Source organism: Chiloscyllium plagiosum, chromosome 45, assembly GCF_004010195.1.
Source record: "Chiloscyllium plagiosum isolate BGI_BamShark_2017 chromosome 45, ASM401019v2, whole genome shotgun sequence".
In the NCBI taxonomy this organism is placed as follows: domain Eukaryota; kingdom Metazoa; phylum Chordata; class Chondrichthyes; order Orectolobiformes; family Hemiscylliidae; genus Chiloscyllium; species Chiloscyllium plagiosum.
This window is the reverse complement of record NC_057754.1, coordinates 6,466,374-6,472,463: the sequence shown is the minus strand read 5'-3', so window position 1 is coordinate 6,472,463 and position 6,090 is coordinate 6,466,374. Positions and strand designations below refer to the sequence as shown.

The following is a 6,090-nucleotide window of genomic DNA, read 5'->3' as shown; positions in this document are numbered from 1 at the left end:
GAGGGGAATATGTAGGGATGAGTGAGTGTGAAGAGGGCATGAGAAGAAACCGGTGTTTCAGGTTGTTTCAAAAGTAAAGATGAGAGTGAGTGGGGTGTCAGAGCGAGAGAGTGAGGGTGGTTGAGAGAAGTATGAGGGGAAAGAGGTTGTGAGGAGGGTCAGGGTGAGTGTCTGAGGTTTGATGGTGAGGAGGACGTGTGTGTTTGAAGCTGGATGTGTGGAGTGAGCAGAGTGTGTGCATGAGTTCGGAGTGAGAGGGTATAACGGTTTGTGAGAGGATGCTGTTAGTGAGGAGGGAGATGTTGCGTGAGTGAGAGGGTTTGTGTCTGAGGTTTGATGGTGAGGAGGACGTGTGTGTTTGAAGCTGGATGTGTGGAGTGAGCAGAGTGTGTGCATGAGTTCGGAGTGAGAGGGTATAACGGTTTGTGAGAGGATGCTGTTAGTGAGGAGGGAGATGTTGCGTGAGTGAGAGGGTTTGTGCAGAAGGAGAAAAGAAGTGTGAGGGAGAGAGGACCAGCAAAAGCTCCCCGTCCCCCATCGCAAAGACACTTTGTTTTGTAAGAACAGGTTGTGTGGTTTGGATGTTTTCTGACAGTGAAAGCAGTGTTTGGGAGTGTGAGCGATGGCGGTGAGGAAACAGCCCGGGCCCTGCTGTTTCGCTGACGTTTTGTTGCTGCATCCCCCTTTCTCACACCTCAGGTTGGATCGGGGTGGGGCAGCAGCTTTGTCGATGCAAGTGAGCGTGGCAGTGTGTGCGCGCACGCATGGGCAAGTGCAGGTGCACATGTTTACATGAGTATGTCCGTGTCTCTACCTGTGTGGGTGCACGTGTGTGTTTGGATGTCTGCGCACATGCATTTGCAAATATGCATCTGCAAATGACTGCGAGTTTGTATGCAAATGTGTGTGTGCATATTTATGCACAAATGCATGTGCATGTATCAATGTGTGTGTGAATGCACCTGTCTGCAAATCTGTGTGTCTGTACTGTGTGCAGATGCATGTGCATTTGAGTCTACAAGTATGTGTGTGCGCACGTGCATTTGAGAGTTTGAATAAATTTTGTGTGTTCTGCTACTCCACCTCCACCCTCATTCACAGCAGAGTTGAGAGGGATATTATCCACCATATAGGGTACTGTACCTTCCAAATTTTGAGCACCCCACCCCACACTTCCTATCTGTCACATGCGCGCAACCCCCTCCCCAACCTCCAAACACAACCCCCACACACGTTTCTCTCTGGCATGTTCATGGCTGTCCATCAGCCTAGACGAGGTGCCAAGTGGAGGCCCATGACGGAGCAACAGCTGCCACTGACAACTTCTGTCTCGGCCGACACTCCTTTCTGAGCCGCGATGTGTCTGTGGGGCCCTTTCCCCTTTGAGTGAAAATTTGTGTGCTTTTCCCTTCTCTGCCCCTGTCAGCCTCTCTTCCTGACGTTTAGAAACCTGTTGTGTTCTTCACGGACCCCTCTCCGGAATTATGATTCTGCAAGATGTTCCAGCTCGTGTTGTTGGTGAGTGTGACCAGGTGGGGAAGGGGCTCTTCTCCCCTCACCCCCTCGCCAGCCTGAGCTGCCCAAACACCACCTCCTTCCCACATCTCTTCCCCCTCCTCATTGCCATTTTGGAACAGACGTCACGCTAAGGTGCTGAACAGTGAGTACTTGAGAACCTTGCCCCGCGCTGTGTAGAAAATCAGAGGCAGAGAAACGCAAAGGAGGCTGGGGAGAGACTCAAAACGCATGCACGTCAAAATCTGCTTTTTTTTTTCTCTTGGACGTTTGGAGCAGATAATGATTTAAAAAAACTAAAAAGAGAGGAAACCAACGTGCTGTTTGGAGAGGGCCTCCTCCATGTTTGATGGGCTTCAGGTGAAACTAAAGAGCTAAAAGTGAGATGAATTGGCTCTTTTACAGCGAGATCGAAACACTGCAGACCCGTTTAACAAAATAAAAATCAACGGAAAATTCTCGAAGGTCTCAGTCGGTCTGGCAGCATTTGTAGGGGGAGAGCCAACTTTTCAAGCCAATTTGCAAAATGGCTTCCTTTCAAAATGGCCTCCTTGTTGACCTCCCTTTGGACAATGGCAGAGTAACTGTTGTGAGGGGTCAGCCCAGTGCCTGGGGTGTGGAGGATGTTAATGAAGGGATTGTTCATCGAAGGTCACATTCAGGTGATGCTGTGTGTTGGAAGTGGTTTATCGAGAGACTTTTTGGTGTATGAGATCCCACCTGTGTCCCCTCTATACAAGCAACACAAAACACCAGGTTTTGTTTGGAGCAGGGAAGGGATCCTATCGTTTACTGAGTGATGAGATTCTTTCCGTTATTTTTTCCTTTAAATCTTTCCATAGAGTGTGTACTGATCTGCGGTTAATGTCTGGCAAGTCAAAGGGATCCTAGCACTGTGTACAACTCAGTGTGTGTAAAACACTGACCGTATAGTTAATGTTCGCAAGGTTCATTTTGAAGCTTTTAACCTGTTTGGAGATCTGTTTGTAATGTTTAAACTCCTATAGCCTTCCACTACTCCATCACCCTTTCTCTCTTGCAACCCTCCCCCCAAGACCAGTCATCAACCCTGCTCCCTATAGCCTTGCTTTCTCTATCTCTTCCATCACTCTATCCCCCTCCATTCTTGGCCAATCCCCCCACCTCCCGAAATGTGATTGTGTCTGACCCATCAGTCCAAACCCTGAGGCACATGCTGGGTTTTGGGGACGAACAGGTGGTGAGTATGCTCAAGATGCTTGGCTCACCCATGGGTGGGTGGAAGTGGATTTGGGTGGCCGGAACTCTGGGAAATGTGGAGAGATTCCCCCTGCCATTGCCTCCCAGCACCATTGATGTGGCATTAGTAGAGGTCCGTTTGTGGTTTCACTGTACTCCCAAGCAGTGCACCTTGTGTGTAGTACAGTTCAATGGTTGACTGTGGAGCTTTCCACACAATTGGGGTGGGGGGGGCAGATGTTTGCATCTTTCTTGGGACAGGATTTAAAGAATTTTTTTTATCGTCTATTGCCCCCAATCCCCCAAAACGGATATGAAATGATTGGTTGAGTTGTGATACCATATATCTCCATGTACTACTCAATGTTATTGTAATGTGTTGTTGCCTCAAAATCAGTGTAAATCTACCAGAAGGAAATACAATTGATTATATACTTTGTACAGGCTGTGCCGTCTTATTTACTGTCTGAACAGCACAACACTGACAGCTGTATTAAAAACTGAGTGTGCTGCGGATACTGCAAATCAAAACCAAAAGCAGAAATTGTTGGAAAAGTTCAGCAAATCTGGCAGCAGCTGCGGAGAGAAATCAGAGTTAATATTTCGTGTTGAGTGACCCTTCCCCAGAAATGTGCTACTGTGGCATGAGGCTGAAGGTAACGCATGGTTTCTTGAAGGTCAGATGAGAATGAATATGAGAAGACATGCTTTGATTTAAAGCAAATTTATTCACTTAATCTAATTCAGGTATATGCAAACTAATGAGCCTATTTAAACTAGACGTATTCCATACTGGGGCCTCACTGCCTGTCAGGGACTGCTGGCTTTTGGAGGTCATTCAGGATACATGGCCCCAGTGCAATGTGTGGGACAGAGTGCACTGATGTTAGTACTTTTCTGGCTCTCATCATTTTGTAGTACTTTCAGTACTTGTTCTGAGATACCACTGTACAGAAAATAAGTTGCAAAACACCTCTAAGTGGTTCTGTGTTGGATTACCGAGGAAGTCAAGGTTATTGAGTTACGTTCCAGCCCAAACAGGCTACTTTTATGCCAAGGCTGTTTCTTTCCATATTTTCTTTCAGTTGGGGTGATTGACCGTTTAAGCATTAGTGATCTGGTTTTGACTATTAGTTGAGCCTGGCAACTGCCGCCCCGGAATTGGTAAAGAATTTAAGGTGGAAGGTTTAATAGGGAATTGCCAACTTTGTCTCTCAGTCAGTGGTTGGTATGTGGAATGAACTACCGGAGGAGTGGTAGGTACATTTAACAGGCGTGGTTGGGAAAGATTTAGAGGGATAAGGCCCAAACGCACGCAAGTGGAGCTAGTTTAGTTTGGGAAATTGGTCGGCACAGACAATTTAGATCAAAGGATCTGTTTCTGTGCTGTGTGACTATGAACTTTGTGGGTGTTCTCTCCAATTTGCCTGTAATCACAGGCACAAACATGCGCACATGAACACTTTCCCACTCGTGTGTACACACTAACGCTCACAGACTCATTCACCAAAGTGTACAAGTCAGACACAGCAACCGCACGCTTTCACATTCATGTACAGAAAAACCTTGATCACTGGAAGGACAAGGTTGGGGGGTATTTCGTTCGGTTAATGGAATGCCAGATAACGCAGTTTAGCCCAGCATTGGGGCCGCCTTGCCAAATATTTGGATTGTCAAATACCCGATAATTGAGGTTCCTCTGCTGATGCTGAGAAAATCTTTCTGCTGGGGGAGAACAAGCCTGAGAAAGGGGAGACAGTCACAGAAATAACAAAACACTCCCTCAAATGTCTCCTGTCAGAGGGTGGTGAATATTGGCCCTGAGGGAGGTAGATTCATCTTGATGAAGTGGAGGCCTTGAGAAGTTGACACCAAAGAGGGGTTGAGGTCTAGAGCAGATCGAACATGATCTTGCCAGCTGGAGGGACAGGCATGAGAGATCGCATGTTCCTATTTTTCAAGTCCTGTCAATTTTTCTGGATTTTCCAAGTAACACAGAGTTCCACTTGATTGGCATCACATCTATAACCATCCACTTTCTCTACCACCGACACTCAGTGGCAGTGGTGTGTGCCATCTACATGGGGCCCAGCAGCAACGCGCCATGGCTCCTTAGCGCTTTCCAAACCCGTGACCTCTTCCAATTAGAAGGACAAGGACAGCAAGTACATGGGAATGCCACAACCTGCAAGCTTCCCCCTAAGTTAATCACGGTCCTGACATGGAAATATATCGGCCGTCCCTTTGTTGTCAAAATCCCTGGAATTCCCTCCCTAAGGGACATTGTGGGCCTAACTGCAGCACACAGACTGCAGTGGTTCAAGAAAACAGCTCACCACCACCTGAAGGGGCAGTGACACAGCCAGTGATGCCTATTACCCATCATTGATTTTTTTTTTTAAAAAATGAAATGCACATAGGGTGTGGGGAGTGGCGACATACACACAGTCACAACCGTCCGCTCAAAGGGCGAGATAAAGAGAGAAAGGCCTTTTGAAATATACAGGTACGTGCACAAATCTGTATACACAACTGTAAGCCCAAAGGAGTGGGCACAACTGAGGTAGGGACACAGACACACGTATTCATGTGTGTGTGTATATAGCGAGGGACAGTCAATCTTTCATGATGCACATTGAAATAATCTTGCGCAGACATAGTCGTACAGATATTCAATCACACATGAGCACAAACACAGATACTCTGATCACACACACAAATACAGAATGTCACACATACACAATGTTCACACACACTCACTGATATTCAGGCTCACACACAGATATTCAGGCTTAGGGTGTAGGTTTGCTCGCTGGGCTGTAGGTGTGATATCCAGACGTTTCATTACTTGGCTAGGTAACATCATCAGTGGCGACCTCCAAGTGAAGCGAAGCTGTTGTCTCCTGCTTTCTATTTATACCTTTCTCCTGGATGGGCTTCCTGGGGTTTGTGGTGATGTCATTTCCTGTTTGTTTTCTGAGCGGTTAATAAATGGCATCAAGATCTATGCGTTTGTTTATGGCGTGGTTGGAGTGCCAGGGTTCTAGCAATTCTCTGGTAGGTCTTTGCTTAGCCTGTCCCAAGATAGATGTGTTGTCCCAGTCGAAATGGTGGGTTTTTTTTCATCCGTGTGTAGGGCTACGAGGGAGAGAGGGTCGTGTCTCAAACAGACACAGATACTCAATCTCACACGCACACACACAGAGATACTCAATCTCAGACAGATACTCAATCTCACACACAGATACTCAGTCACACACGCAGATACTCAATCTCACACACCGATACTCAATCTCAGACACACACAGATACTCAATCTCTCACACACTGATACTCAATCTCTCACACACTGATACT

General features: G+C 46.9%; 1 long non-coding RNA gene across 1 annotated transcript; it reads left to right on the top strand.

Annotated features, from left to right (window-relative positions):
• The first annotated feature begins 6 nt into the window (after positions 1-6).
• LOC122544038 lies at positions 7-3,174 on the top strand. The gene is made up of 2 exons (XR_006310231.1): positions 7-176; positions 332-3,174. It is a non-coding gene; the product is annotated as an uncharacterized LOC122544038 (long non-coding RNA).
• Positions 3,175-6,090: the final 2,916 nt, after the last annotated feature.